This window comes from Canis lupus, chromosome 8 (genome assembly GCF_048164855.1).
Source record: "Canis lupus baileyi chromosome 8, mCanLup2.hap1, whole genome shotgun sequence".
Classification (NCBI taxonomy): domain Eukaryota; kingdom Metazoa; phylum Chordata; class Mammalia; order Carnivora; family Canidae; genus Canis; species Canis lupus.
Genome location: NC_132845.1, coordinates 15,829,862 through 15,844,789, shown reverse-complemented (window position 1 = coordinate 15,844,789; position 14,928 = coordinate 15,829,862). Strand labels below are relative to the sequence as shown.

Below are 14,928 nucleotides of genomic sequence, written 5' to 3'. Positions count from 1 at the left end.
CCTCTTTCCGTAGCCAACTCCATTGGGATGATCAAAATAAGCACTTTTAATATCAAGTTTTAGGATAAGGTGCTTACTATTGCAGTGACATAGAAGAGATACCAAGAACTTACTCCTCCTAGTCTCCTACCCAGTGTGCCAAGGCAGGATACTCTAAAAGGGGATTGATGTGTCAACAAGGAAATCAGGTAAGAGTAGCTCCTCTCAGACAGTGGCTTGAGAGCTGTTTATTCAAACAGGCTTGGGTCTCAAAAGATCATTCAGAGAAGCAAATTGTGAGCTAGTAGTCCAACCTCTGAACAGAGCTGTCTCCCCGAGATGTTTTATCCTCTTCTCTGATGAGAAATTGGAACTTGCTTTTTACTAAGACACATAGCTGACCCTTGTGGTCCTTTCTTCACCTCCTAAGGCAAACAGAACTTTAAGAAATACTGAAATGGGGGACACCTGGGTGGTTCAGCAGTTAAGCATCTTAACACTCTCTGCCTTAGGCTCAGGTCGTGATCCCGGGGTTCTGGGATCAAGTCCCACATCGGGCTCTCTGAGAGGAGTCTGCTTCTCCGTCTGCCTATATCTCTGCCTTCTCTGTGTCTCTCATGAATAAATAAATAAAATATTAAAAAAAATACTGAGATGAAATGAAACTAAGGTTCTTGAATATTGCTCACCAGACTGTGAGCTCTTGAAGGGCAGAACTGTATCTTATTCATATTTCTATTCCAGCCACTACACAATAGCTGATCCGTAGTAGATGCTCAGTGGATAGATGGATGGATGTTGAAAGAGAAAGGTACTCATATTTCCTGTTTTACATATAAAATATGTAAACATAGAAGGAAAACTACCATAGCTATGGTATAAAACTCTAAAATCTTAAAGTTGGCATTTAAGCTCAACTCTTCGGATTCTAAAATTAAAGTTCTATGTACAATGCTGTTTTCCTGTAAGCAGTAGTAGTAGCAGCAGCAGCATTGCTTTTATTTACTAAGGACTTGCTATGTGCCAGACAAAGCTACCAATGTGGCACATGTACTAACTCATTTAATCTTTGCACTTAATGAGATAGCTGTGATTAATTCCATTTATTTTTCAGGAAACCAAAACACAGAAAAGGTTTCTTACCCATGGTTACAGAGCTAGTAAGTGGCGGCACCCAGAGTCTCTGCTCTTGTCAATGACCATACCACCTTCATATATGTTTCATAAATAAAGGTAAAGGCTTCTTGTAACAATCATGCATCTACCTCCCCTATGAATATTTTCTTTTTGTTATACTTCTAATTTTTACCTAGGTAGTTTAGTGCCTGCAGTGTTTCACATGGTCTGTGGAAGGAAATGACTACTGTAGAGTCCCTGAGGTTGAACTCAGATACTAGTGACAAAGGACAAGAGGAAATGTGCCAGACCCTAGGAGAACTGCAGCATGAAGTACAGACATTGGACTCTTTTGGTGTGTGAACCAAACTCAGCATTCAGGAGGCCCCGTGTCAGTGCCCTGGTGTCCCTAAGCAGTGTCTCTACTGCCAACTCTCCACCATCCCAGAAAGCCTTTGTCCCATGGTGCCAACAACCTGGCAGGGTTTTCTCTTTATCCCTGATATTCAGGGCCTCGAGACTTTCTTGAGTCCTAAAAGGTTTTTTCCATTATTTATGCAATTATTACCTCTCCACATGTTCTTTTCCTCCTATTTGTTTTGTCTCCTGGATATGCTCTCCACACAACTTGCCTTTTCCCTCAGGGTCTATCACAGGGTATCTTGTGAGATATTTTCACCTGATTTTTCTGACCACTAGTGTGGTTCTCAAAGGCAGCCATTCTCTTTCTGTTGGATATTGAATTTCTAATTAAGAAATCATGTTTTTTAATTCCTGAAAGCATTGGGTTTTGGTTTTTTTGTTTGTAGTGCTGTAATTCCATTATATTTTCATTAAAATTCTCATCTGTTTCTTCCATTGGTTCTACTACAGTAGGAATCTCCAGTTTCCCTTCTGTTAGCCATCTTTCTTTCCAAACCCCATGTGAGGTTTAGTTTTCTTTGCTCCTCATGGTTGTGGTTCCCTCAGTACCTGCCAGCAGCCTGCCCTGCACATTTCTTGGGCAGTAGCGAGCCAGGTGGTGAAAGGCAGATGGCTTTAGTTCTCACGACCTGAGACCTGCTACCCACAGCTGAAGGGATGTGAAAAACCTTCTTGCTCCCAATGTTTTCAGTCACGAGCGTCGGTTCCTCTCTACTACCAAGACTGGAAGTACTTTCACTCCACTTGAACGCCATTTCAAGGTGTCCTGGGGTCAGCAAGTTTGTTGCAGCAAACCACAAGTTAAGGTCCCCTGTGAAGGGGAACCTAGAATAATGCTTTTAATGCAACCTAATGCAACTTAATGAATTCAATCTGTATCTCCTGGCTTGAGATTTGTTCATGATTTTTATTTTTACAAAATTTTTATTGTAACCTTCTGAGTTACAGAATTATGTATTGAGTATGATTCACCTTTTGTAATCAAACCAAGCGTCTCTTTGTGAATAAGTTCATATATGTTGGCATAAGCATGGAGAAAGGTGTTGAGAAGCCTACATACCTTGGTGTAGGGATAGAGGAAATAGTAATTATTCCACTTATTCCAATGAGATCATATTACTTTCAATTATTTGCTAACCGGATAAAAAAAATTTAGAGGTTGGATGGTAGACATGTTAGGGAGTGGAAGGAATGAAGGAGGTTATGGTCTGACACTGAAATATTGGAAACATTAGAATTGGATTTTCACAGGTGCAATAGTGTGGGACAAGGAAAAAGTGAGAAGTCTGGTTGAGGTGTAGTGGAGGTCACTGGAACACAGGATGCCGTGAAACTGAGAAGGCACGGATGTTAAAGCCATCTAGAATGGCAGGAATTGGGGTAGAGGTGAAGGGCAAGCATCCTGGGTAAACATGGGCAGGTGAGCAGGTCGCTGTGCTACAGAATCAAAGTACTCTACTACTTGTTTCTGATTGCATTTAGAATAAAATCCAAAGTCTTCAACGTGACCCTTACGGCCTTGCATGTTCTGGCCCTCATGTCCATGGCCTCAAGGCTCTGCCCACTTCCTCACTCCTACCACTCTTTCCTTACTCACCTTACCCACCGTGCCCAGTTGCACTTGCTTTCCCTGAAAACTGAATTCATGCCTTCCTTCCTTTTGAAATACTCTTTCCCTCACTTTGGCCTCACTGGATCCTCCTCATTCACATAGCTTCCTACTCTTTCTGAATTGGCAATTTTTTACTTGTGTGATTGCATCACATCTGTTTCCCTAGATTTTAACAGTGGGAGTTACTGTCCGGTAGCCTACATCTAACACAGTGCCTGGTACGTAGCCACTAAGCATGTATTTGTTGGATGGATAGGTAGATGGAGGGATGGCAATGCTGCCATTAGTTCTGAGCTTCAAAGTAGGGCAAGGGGAGTTGCCAGGAAAGGTAGGGAAGTTACACAGTCTGGAAGAATGAGTAGCTCTCTCTCTTGCCATCTGCAGGGGAAGCCGTTTTGTGGGTGAGGTGGCAGGTTTCCTTTCAGGCAGAGGTAGAGTCTGAAGAGACTCAGGGTACAGGAGACCTTATTTATGATCAGACGTGTGTCGCAGAGGCTACAGTGGAAAATGGGAGGGAGTCGGCATTGGGAGGTAGTCAGGAAAAGTGGAATGGGTTGCTTCAGGTAGTTTTAAGAGGAATTTCTTTTTTTCTTAAGATTAATAAAAATCCCATCTGGTGTCTTCTTTTCTTCTGATACTACTCGGTTGGGAACGTTGCTTACGTCCCAAGTATAATGTTAGTGTTTTTGATTTAATGTTACAATCAGTTGCAATACTTTATAACACTTCCATGAGAGAAAAAAATATTAAAAATAACTTCTTTCCTTAAAATTTAAGATTTCCTTAAGATTGTAAAGTTTAGGTACATTAAAAAAAAAGTATCTTGCTTGTTCTTTCTTTGGCATGGCTTGAGGGTGGGGTTAGAGGGAAGGAGAACTGTTAGGAGCCCTCTATGTTGTTTGTTGTTACTTGGTGAAGTTAATATTGACAACAGACTAAGCTTCAAACCAGAAAAATTAAACCTGTGATTAGCTGTCACACATTATTTTTAATAAACATTTTAATTGTAAACTGTGACCACTTTTGCAAGCTTATTTTTTGCAACATCTTTGTAAAGTAGATCTCTTTCCTATCATTTAAAAAAACACAATTTTTGAAAGAGAACTGAATAGAGTATTTGAATCTAATATGGTAAGGCATATGTAAATGATCTTTTAAAAATGGCAATTTTATTTTTGTAATTAATGGTAACTAAAACTTCTTGAATGTCACCTGAATACTATCTAAAACTTTTTTATATTTAAAAGATTTTGTTTTACTTCTCCAGATGAGCATAGTTAATTCTTTAAAACTTCATAAGTTTTCATTTCCATGCCAGAAGTCTAACTTGGGTTTTACTATTTTGAACTTGTCTTATTTGAGAGTTGTATTTTAGCCTTTCTGATAGTGTTCATAAAATTGAAATGAGAAATAAGAATTTTAATTAAATGAGCTGACTCCTATTAAAACACTAAACCTGGGGATCCCTGGGTGGCTCAGCAGTCTGGCGCCCGCCTTCATTTAGCCCAGAGTGATCCTGGAGTCCCAGGATCAAATCCCACATCCTGCTCACTGCATAGAGCCTGCTTCTCCCTCTGCCCGTGTCTCTGCTTCTCTCTCTCTCAGTGTCTCTCATGAATAAATAAATAAAATCTTTAAAAAATAAAATAATAAAACACTAAGCCTACCACTTGAAAATCTTTGTGTAGACATAAAGATTTATATCTATAACTTTCTTTTTTCTGCCTAACATATTAACAAGTCTTACACATTAATAAAATTTGAATGTCCATCAGATAAAATGGCCAAAGGATAAAAACAGGTCAGAAGAATTCCCAATGGCTAACAAATAAAAATAAGATCTTCAAATTTAGAGGCACCTGGGTGGCTCAGTTGGTTAGGTGTCTGCCTTTGCTTTAGGTCATAATCCCAGAGCCTTGGGATCAAGCCCCACATCCAGCCCCCCACATTGAGTTCCTTGCCCAGCAGGGAGCCTGCTTCTCCCACTCCCTTTGCCTGCTACTCCACCTGCTTGTGCTCTCTCTCTGTCAAGTAAGTTTATAAAATCTTAAAAAAAAAAAAAAAAGCTCAGATTTAGTACTAAAGAAGTGCAAGTGAAAATGAATTTCTTTTTCCTTATAGTAATTTTAAAAAGGTAATTCCTAGTTTTCAAAAGAGGTAAAATAAGAATTCTCACACATTACAAATGGGACTTACTGTTCCATTTATCTCTTGATATAGAAAAATAATTTAATTATTACTCTACAGTTGGATAGTTGTATTGTTTTCATGTTTTCTCTATTACAAACTCTTCTGCAATGGCTATCATCATGCATTTAATTGTTACTTTAGGATAAATGCTTAGATGTAAATTATAGTATCAAATGCCATAAAAGTTTTCAGGGTTCTTGAAACAGAATTGCTCATGCCATTTGCTACAATAATTTTCAACTTAGGCATTTATCCTAAGATAATAATTAGATGCTGGTGGGAACTACTTCTGTTATGCCACTCCATTGTTTAGCTAATGACTGGCACCTAGTAACAAATCTTGTCATTCGACATTCAAATGAATAGCAGTATGGCCAAGTCATCTCTCAATTTTAATTGTGACTGTAAAGTAGGAATGTGAACATGCTCTGAAATTTACCAGGAGTTATTAAATTATAAATGTTAGCATTTGTTCATAATTTTAGAAGTGCTAGAACTGGTGTCAATTTAATAAAACCAGAAGCTTTCTACATATCTATTATTTGATATTCATTTGTATTAATTTTTTTTTTCAAAATTAAAAAATTAATCTCTACATCCACCATGGGGCTTGAATTCACCAAGATTAAGAGTTGCATGCTCTGGGCACTTGGGTGGCTCAGTCGGTTGAGTGTTTGCCTTCAGCTCAGGTCCTGGTATCCAGCCCCACATAGGGATCTCTGCTCTGCAGGGGGCCTGCTTCTCCCTCTCCTTCTGCCTGCCACTCCCCCTGCTTGTGCTCTTTCTCTCTGTCAAAAAAAAAAAAAAAAGAGTTAAATGCTCTTCCAACTGAGCCAGGCAGGCACCTCCTTTATTAATTTTTTTATGTTAAAAGTCAAGATAGGTGGTAGTATAAAATGAATTCGGGATATGAATCTTTGTGGGAGATATATAAAATATTTTTTACTTCTCTATTAGTTGTCTTTTTACTTTCTTCATTGTAACTTTTAATGATCAGAGTTCTTAATTTTAATATTGTGTTGGTCACGTTTCTCTAGAGAAACCATTTCCATGGTATGGGCTATGTGACCGTTGAACCTGAGAAGTCCCATGCTCTGCTGTCTGCAATCTGGAGTCTCAGGAAAGCTGTTGGTGTTCATTGGCCTGAAAGCCAATGATACAAATTCTAGTCTGAAGGCCTGAAAGCCAGGAGTACTGAGGGCAGGAGATTGATGTTTCAGCACAAGTAATCATGCAAACCTCCAGTAAATCCTCCCTCTATCTTTTTTGTTCTATTCAGGCCCTCAAAGGATTAGATGATGCCCACCCACATTGGAGGGGGAAATCTGCTTTATTCAGTCTACCAATTCAAATGCTAATTTCTTCCAGAAACACCCTCACAGACCCACGGAGTAATAATCTTTAATCAGATAGCTGAGCATCCCATGATCCCGTCAAATTGACATAAAATTGACTGTCACAGATATAGTCTAGTTTATCAGTTGTTTCCTTTATGGTTAGCATCTTTTGTATCCTATTTCAGAAATCTTTGCCTATTCCAAGCTAATGAAGATGGTGTCTTCCGTTTTCTTCTAAAAGCTTTGTTTTGCATTTCATGTTTCAATCTGCAATCCATCGTGATTAGATTTTGCTTATGGTTTGAGCCAGGAGATAAGAATTTTTTTTCATATGGATAGTTTATATGTTCTTTGGGCTTTTCTTTGCATACAGTCATATCATTTGCAAATAAAGACTAATTTCTTCTAATTTTTATGCCTTTGTCTTATCTCTCTTTTTTTTTTAGTACACTGGATAAGACTTCCTATACAATTTTGAATAAGATAATGACAGCGGATACTGTTTTCTTCTTTGAAATCTTAGGGAATAGCTTTCAATAATTCATTATGTATAATGTTTGATGTGGGTTATTGTAGATGTATTATCAGATTAAGAAATGCCTTTCTACTCCTAGTTTGCTAAGAGTTTTTATTATGAATGGATGTTGGATTTTATGAATTGCTATTTAATATATCTTTCAAAATAAGTATATGATTTCCTCTGCTTTTTGGTTAATAGTGTTAATTAGATTAATTGCTTTCAAATATTAAATCACCCTTGCACTTCTGAAATAAACTCTATTTGCTCATTCTATATTATCCTTTTGTTGTTGTTGTTTATTGCTGTATTAAACTAATCTGCTAATATTTTGTTGAGGATTTTTACCTCTACGTTTGCATGAGAGATTGGCCTGTAATTTTTTTTCTTAAAGGCATTCTTGTCAGTTTTAGTTATGGGGGCAGTGTCCTAAGGCAGGAGAGCAATTTTCTCTACCTCCCCAAATGGTATTAAATTTCTGAATAGTGAAGGTATATAAAAATCTCTCATCATTATTGTATATTTTTCTGTTTCTCATTCTGTCAGTTTCAGTTGTGTTTATTTCTCATTTCTTAATTCTTTCCATTTTCTCTGTATCTATTTTGACCTATGTTATTGTATGCATTCAGATTTAGAATTGTTTTCCTGTGGGTTGACCCCTTTTATCATTATTAAATGTCTTTGTTTCTACTAATGCTTTTTGCCTTAAAGTATGTCGTCTCATATTAATATAGTTATGCCAGCTTTCATAGTACAATTGACCCTTGAACAACACAAGTTTGGACTTCATGGGTCCGCATATATTTTTTTTTCAATAAATACAGTGTAGTACTGTACATGTATTTTCTCTTCCTTATGGTTTTCTTAACATTTTCTTTTCTCTAGCTTATTTTATTGTAAGAATATAGTATATAATACATAACACATGTAGCATACAAAATATGAGTTAATTGATTATTTACGTTATTGATAAGGCTTCCAGTCAACAGTAAGCTATAGTAGTTAAGTTTTGGGGGAGTCACAAGTTATATGTGATTTTGGACTGCACAGGGGGGTCAATGCCGTTAACCTATATGTTGTTCAGGGGTCAACTGTATATCTTTTTCCATCCTATTATTCCCAACATTTCTATAGCCTTATATTTTATTCTGTAAGCCACAAAAATATTGTTTGCTTGTTGCCTTTTCAGTTTGACAATCATCTGAATATTTTAGCCTATTTATTATTTAATTTTTAACATACTTGGGCTTATTGATTTTTTTCCTATTTGATCCTTTTTTTTTTTTTTTTTAATTCATCAGAGACACACAGAGAGGCAGAGATATAGGAAGAAGGAGAAGCAGGCTCCATGCAGGGAGCCCGATGTGGGACTCGATCCTGGGACTCCCAAGATCACGCCCAGTTCAAGCACTGAGCCACCCAGGTGTCCCTTAATCCATTTTTTAATCTTATTATGACATTTTTGTCTTTTTTAAAAGTTTTTATTAGATTCCAGTTAACATACAGTGCAATATTAGTTTCAGGTGTACAACATAGTGATTCAGCACTTCCATACAACACCTGGTGTTTATCACAAGTGCTCTCCTTAATTCCCATCACCTATTTCACCCATCCCCCCTCCCTTCTGGTAACCATCAGTTTGTTCCCTATAATTAACAGTCTGTTTCTTGGTTTGCCTCCCTTCTTTTTTTCCCCCCTTTGCTCATTTGTTTTGTTTTTTTAAATACCATATGTGAGTGAAATCATATGGTATTTATCTTTCTCTAATTGACTTCACTTAGCATTACACTCTCCAGCACCATCTATGTCCTCGCAAATGCCAAGATTCCATCCATGCCATTGCAAATACCAATACTTCATTCTTTTTTATGGCTGAATAATATTCTGATATACACCTCCCCCCCCCCACATTTATTATCCATTCATCAATCAGTGGATACTTGGGCTACCTCTATATCTTGACTATTGTAGATAATGCTGCTATACACATCAGGTTGCATGTATCTCTTTGCATTAGTGTTTCTGTATTTGCATAAATACCCAGCAATATGATAGCTGGATCTTAGGGTAGTTCTGTTTTTAACCTCTATACTGGTTCCCGGAGTGGCTACATCAGTTTGTGTTCTAACCAACAGTGCAAGAGGGTTCCCTTTCTCCATATTGTCACCAACACCTGTTGTTTCTTGTGTTGTTGATTTAAGCCATTCTGACAGGTGTGAGATGATATTTCCCTGATGATCAGAAATGTTCAGTATCCTTTCATGTGTCTGTTGACCATCTGTACATCTTTGGAAAAATGTCTATTCATGTTTTCTGCCATTTCTTAATTGGATTATTTGGGTTTTGAGTGTTGAGTTTTATAAGTTTTTTATGTATTTTGGATACTAACCCTTTATCAGATCATGTCATTTGCAAATAAGTTCTTTATATGTTTTGGATACTAACCCTTTATCAGATAATGTCGTTTGCAAAAATCTTCTCCCATTATGTAGGTTACCTTTTAGTTTTGTTGATTGTTTCCTTCACTTTACAGAAGCTTTATATTTTGATGAAATCATGATAGTTTATTTTTGCTCTTGTTTCCCTCACCTCAGTAGACATATCTAGAAAGATGTGGCTATGGCCAATGTTGAAGAGGTTACTGCCTGTGTTCTCTTCTAGGATTTTTATGACTCAGGTCTCACATTTCAGTCTTTTGTTATTTTAATTTATTTTTGTGTATGGTGTATGACAGGGTGCAGTTTCATTCTTTTACATGTTGCTGTCCAGTTTTCCCAACATCATTTGTTGAAGAGATTATCTTTTTTCCATTGGATATTCTTTCCTGATTTGTCAAGGATTAATTGACCACGCAATTGTGGGTTCCTTTCCAAGTTTGCTATTCTGCTCCATTGAACTATTCGTTTATTTTTGTGTCAGTACCATATTGGTTTGATCACTATAACTTTGTAATATAACTTGAAGTCCAGAATTTCAGTGCCTCCAACTTTGCTTTTCTTTTTCAAGATTGCTTTGGCTATTCAAGTTCTTTTGTGGTTCCATACAAATTTTAGGATTGTTCCAGCTCTGTGAAAAATGCTCTTGATATTTTTATAGGGATTGCATTCAATATGTACATTGTTTTGGCTGGTACCAGCATTTTAACAATATTTGTTCTTCCAATCCACGATCATGGAGTGTGTTTCCATTTCTTTGTGTCATCTCCAGTTTCTCTCTTAAGTGTCTTATAGTTTTTGGAGTACAGGCCTTTCACCTCTTTGGTTGATTTATTCCTAGGTATCTTTTTGCTTTTGCTGCAAATGTAAATGGGATTGATTCCTTAATTTCTCTTTCTGCTGCTTCATTATTGGTGTATGGAAATGGAAAGATTTCTGCACATTCATTTTCTGTCCTGCAACTACTGAATTCATGTATCTGAGCAATTTTTGGTGGAGTCTTTCAGGTGTTTTGTATATAGTATCATGTCATCTGCAAATATTGAAAATTTTACTTCTTCCTTGCCGATTTGGATGCCTTTTATTTCTTTTTTGTCTGTCTGATTGCTGAGGCTGGGACTTCCGGTACTATGTTAAATAACATTGGTGAGAGTCAACATCCCTGTCTTGTTCCTGACCATAGAGGTAAAGCTCTCAGTTTTTCAAACTTGAAGAAGATACATGCTGTGGATTTTTCATATATGGCCTTTATGATGTTATGTATGTTCCCTCTATGCCTACTTTGTTGAGAGTTTTTATAAAGATAGATGCTGTAGGGATACCTGGGTGGCTCAGTGGTTAAGCATCTGCCTTCAGCTCAAGGCATGATCCCAGAGTCCTGGAATCTAGTCCCGCATCAGGCAACCCACAGAAAGCTTGCTTCTCCCTCTGTCTGTATCTCTGCCTCTCTGTGTGTATCTTTCATGAATAAATAAATAATCTTAAAGAAAAAAAAGATGCTATATGTTGTCAAATGCTTTTTTTTTTGCATCTATTGAGAGGATCATATGGCTCTTATCCTTTGTGTTTTTTTTTTTAATTAATGTGCTGCATCACAGTGATTGATTTATGAATATTGAACCACCCCTGCAACCCAGGAGTAAATCCGACTTGATTGTGGTGAATGATTTTTTTAATGTATTTTTAAATTCAGTTTGCTAGTATTTTATTGAGAATTTTTATATCCATGTTATTCAGGAAATAGCCTGTAGTTCACTTTTTTAGTGGGGTCTATCTGGTTTGGGTATCAGGGTAATTCTGGCCTCATAGAATGAGTTTGAAAGTTTACCTTCCTCTTCTATTTTTGGAATAGTTTGAGAAAAAAATAGGTATTAACTCTTCCTTAAATGTTTGGTAGAATTTGCCTGTGAAGCCATCTGTCCCAGGAATTTTGTTTGTTGGGAGTTTTTTTTTTTTTAATTTTTTAACTTTTTAAATTACTGATTCAATTTCTTTGCTAGTTATCAATCTGTTCAAGTTTTTTATTCCTGTTTCAATTTTGGTAGTTTCTAGGAATTTATCTATTTCATCCAGATTGTTCAATTTGTTGGCATATAATTTTTCATAATATTCTCTAACAATTGTTTGTATTTCTGTGGTTTTGGTGGTCATTTGTCCTCTTTTTGGATTTTGTTTATTTGAATGAATAAACATTTTTTTATTTTTTTTGATGAATCTGATTGGAGGCTTATTAATTAAATTTTTTAAGATTTTATTTATTTATTTGAGAGAGAGAAAGCACAAGCAGGGGGAACAGCAGGCAGAGGGAGAGGGAGAGGGAGAAGCAGGCAGAGAGGGCAGACGCTTGACTGACTGAACCACGCAGGCACCCGAGTATTAATTTTTTTTTTTTTTTGACTGAGGAATGAGAATTTAATGTCGGGGGAGGAGGATGCTTAGGGTGTAGCTTCTGGCAGGGGGATGCCCTGGCCCTGGTCTTGGGCCAGCAGACGCAGAAGCAGGGAGTGCAAGGCCCGACAGACAGGTGGGTAGCCCAGGCAGCTCAGATGCAGGTAATCGTACATGTCATGGTGTCTTATGGTGCCGTCTGAGTGCACAAAGCCAGGGTCGGCATCCAGGAAGTGTGCCCGTGGGTGGCCAGCCAGTGCCGCTCGGACCAGCTCATTCACCCGCAGGTTTTTCTCACGAAGTGGGTTAGGGTGCTGGCCCCTTGGAAGCAGGCCCAGCACCACGACCTGGGCCTGGGACTGCCGTTGGTTCACCAGTTGCACAACGGCCTTGATGCCACCAGTCACTTGCTCTGCTGTGTGCCCGTGGTTGTTGGTACCCACCCAGACCACCACAATCATTCTCCAGCCGCCAAAGCATATGTTGCGTGCTGTCACTGCCAATGCCAAAGTTAAGCACGTGCAGAGAAAAAAGCTCCCGCCAGATCTCGCACTGGTGCATTAGCTGGACCAAGCAGTCCCTGATGAAGACGACTTTGGCTTCCTTATCTTTGCTGTCAGCCACGAAACGATGGTGCAGGGACATCCAGCGTCTGTCGCCCTGCATGTCCTGCACCGGTGTCAGCTTGCTGGCTGGGTTCTCCTCTCTGCTCATCTTGGCGCCCCAGCTCCTGAAAGGCCCAGCATGTGTTGGGGGTGGTGGTGAATCTAGAGTCTTTTCTTGGGAGGAGAAACCATTTGAGAGTGAGAAATGTGTGGAAGGGATCACCAGCTCTGTGTGTGTGTGTGTGTGTGTGTGTGTGTGTGTGTGTGTGTGTATCAGAGTGAAAGAGCTGAGTATTAATTTTTTTTAAAGAACTGGCTTCTGGTTTCATTGATCTGTTCTTTTGTTTTTTGGGTTTTGCTTTTGTTTTTGTTTTAGTTTCTGTATCATTTATTTCTGCTCTAATCCTTATTATTTACTTCCTTCTAGCTTTTGGCCTCATTTGTTGTTCTTTTTCTAGCTCCTTTAGGTATAAGGTTAGGTTGTTTATTTGGGGTTTTCCTTCTTATAAGCCTGTGTTGCAATATACTCCCCTCTTGAGACTGCTTGTTTTATGTTCCTTTTTCTCTCCTTTGATTACTCTTGTAAATCAATCAAATATCTTTGTTTTCCCCAAGTTTCCTTCTCTTTAGAGTAAAGATGACTTATTTTTTGCCAAGGAGGATCTACCTTTTTTCTGTAAAGCAAATTAGGTGCCTTAATGCAATTAGCTGATGTGAGACTAGGTTATTGTTTTGACAAGACAGAGTCTACCTCTGGCCACCCTTTTTCCAATGGCTATCTTTTTTGGAATTTAAGTGTGAGAGTCTTTCCTTCTTAAGCATTGATGGACTGCAAGTAGTTCTCTGTTCTTCACTGGTTTTCAGATTAAGATTTTAGCCAATTATCCCACACAGGCTTCATAATTCAGAAAATGTCTTAATGAGGAAACATGCTGTATATTTGACACCCATGAATCTCCGTTGTTTCCCTCCATTTTCCACCTACCATCAAAACTTCTGCTGCCTTCTCTGACCCCCCAGAAGCAGTCCTCTCCTAGAGGCCAAGCCTGAATTCCCAGCTTCTAGCCATGGACAGCACTGGCAGCTGTCTCCTCAGGAAACATAGCTGCCAAATGCTGAACATCAGAGATGATTAAAACCTATTTTCTTCGCACACAACAGAACTTCCTAACTTTTTTTTTTTTTACTTCCTAACTTTTTTTGTGTTTTTTTTTTCGTTTGTTTCTTAACCTTTTTAAAACCATGACACATATGGAAAATAATATATATTTTATGTAAAACTATAGTAAATAGAGGAGGATGCTTATAGCCAGAAATTTCTGGCCCAGAGCTCTTAGCCAACATAGGTCTCGACCAGATCAGTCCACTTTACGAGTTGAGAAGATTAGTACTTTCACATTGTAACCCATTTGTGGCACTGTTTGAGACCCTTTGCCTCAATAAATTCATTCCTCTTTTCTAGCCCTTCTCTTATGAAAGACTCTGAATATTTTCTCATACCCCTTAGGGGAGAACTGGTACTAACTCTAGATGCCTTTTGGATCTGAGAATGTAGGTGTATCAGACTCCCTTCCTCAGCCTGGGTCTCTATTCCATGGCTCATCTAGACTATTTATAGCCTTTTATTTGGAAGTGGAAATTAGCATCTTATTAACCTGTTTACTATCTTAGTTTCTCTTCTGTTTTTTTTTCTGTATTACAAATTTTCTTCATCCAGAAGAACACATAATTTCCATTGCATGGATTGCAGTATAGTTTGGCTTTGAAATAACTGAGATAAAGTTATTTGTAATGGGAAAATGACTGAAACAAAATAATATTTATGGTTGAGTTTATGCTTATTTGTTTTATTAATTTTTAAATTCTAAGTCTGTGGATACTTGGTATTTTAGTTGATAAATGCAAGTCTTCTGCAATTCTCAGAAAATCTAGTTATAAAAAATGTAAAAACTCCTATCTACTTCACAAATAAATGTTTTATTTAATTTATAAATAGTTGAACCAGTTATAATTTATTGTGATACTTAGTTGAGGAATGATATGGAAGGTTATTAGGATGTATTCCCACATTAGCTTTTAATTGATTTATAATGATATCCTTTAAAGGTACGGTGAAGGGCAGCCCCGGTGGCACAGCGGTTTAGCACCGCCTGCAGCCCGGGGTGTGATCCTGGGGACCCAGGGATCGAGTCCCATGTCAGGCTCCCTGCATAGAGCCTGCTTCTCCCTCTGCCCCCCTCTCTCTGTGTGTCTCTGTGAATAAATAAAATATTTTAAAAATAAAATAAAATAAAAATAAAGGTATGGTGAATATGTAGAGAGAACC

The 14,928-nt window shown here is 37.9% G+C and overlaps 1 pseudogene; it reads right to left on the bottom strand.

Annotated features, from left to right (window-relative positions):
* Nucleotides 1-11,989: 11,989 nt before the first annotated feature.
* On the bottom strand, nucleotides 11,990-12,711 carry LOC140637867 (platelet-activating factor acetylhydrolase IB subunit alpha1 pseudogene; annotated as a pseudogene).
* Nucleotides 12,712-14,928: the final 2,217 nt, after the last annotated feature.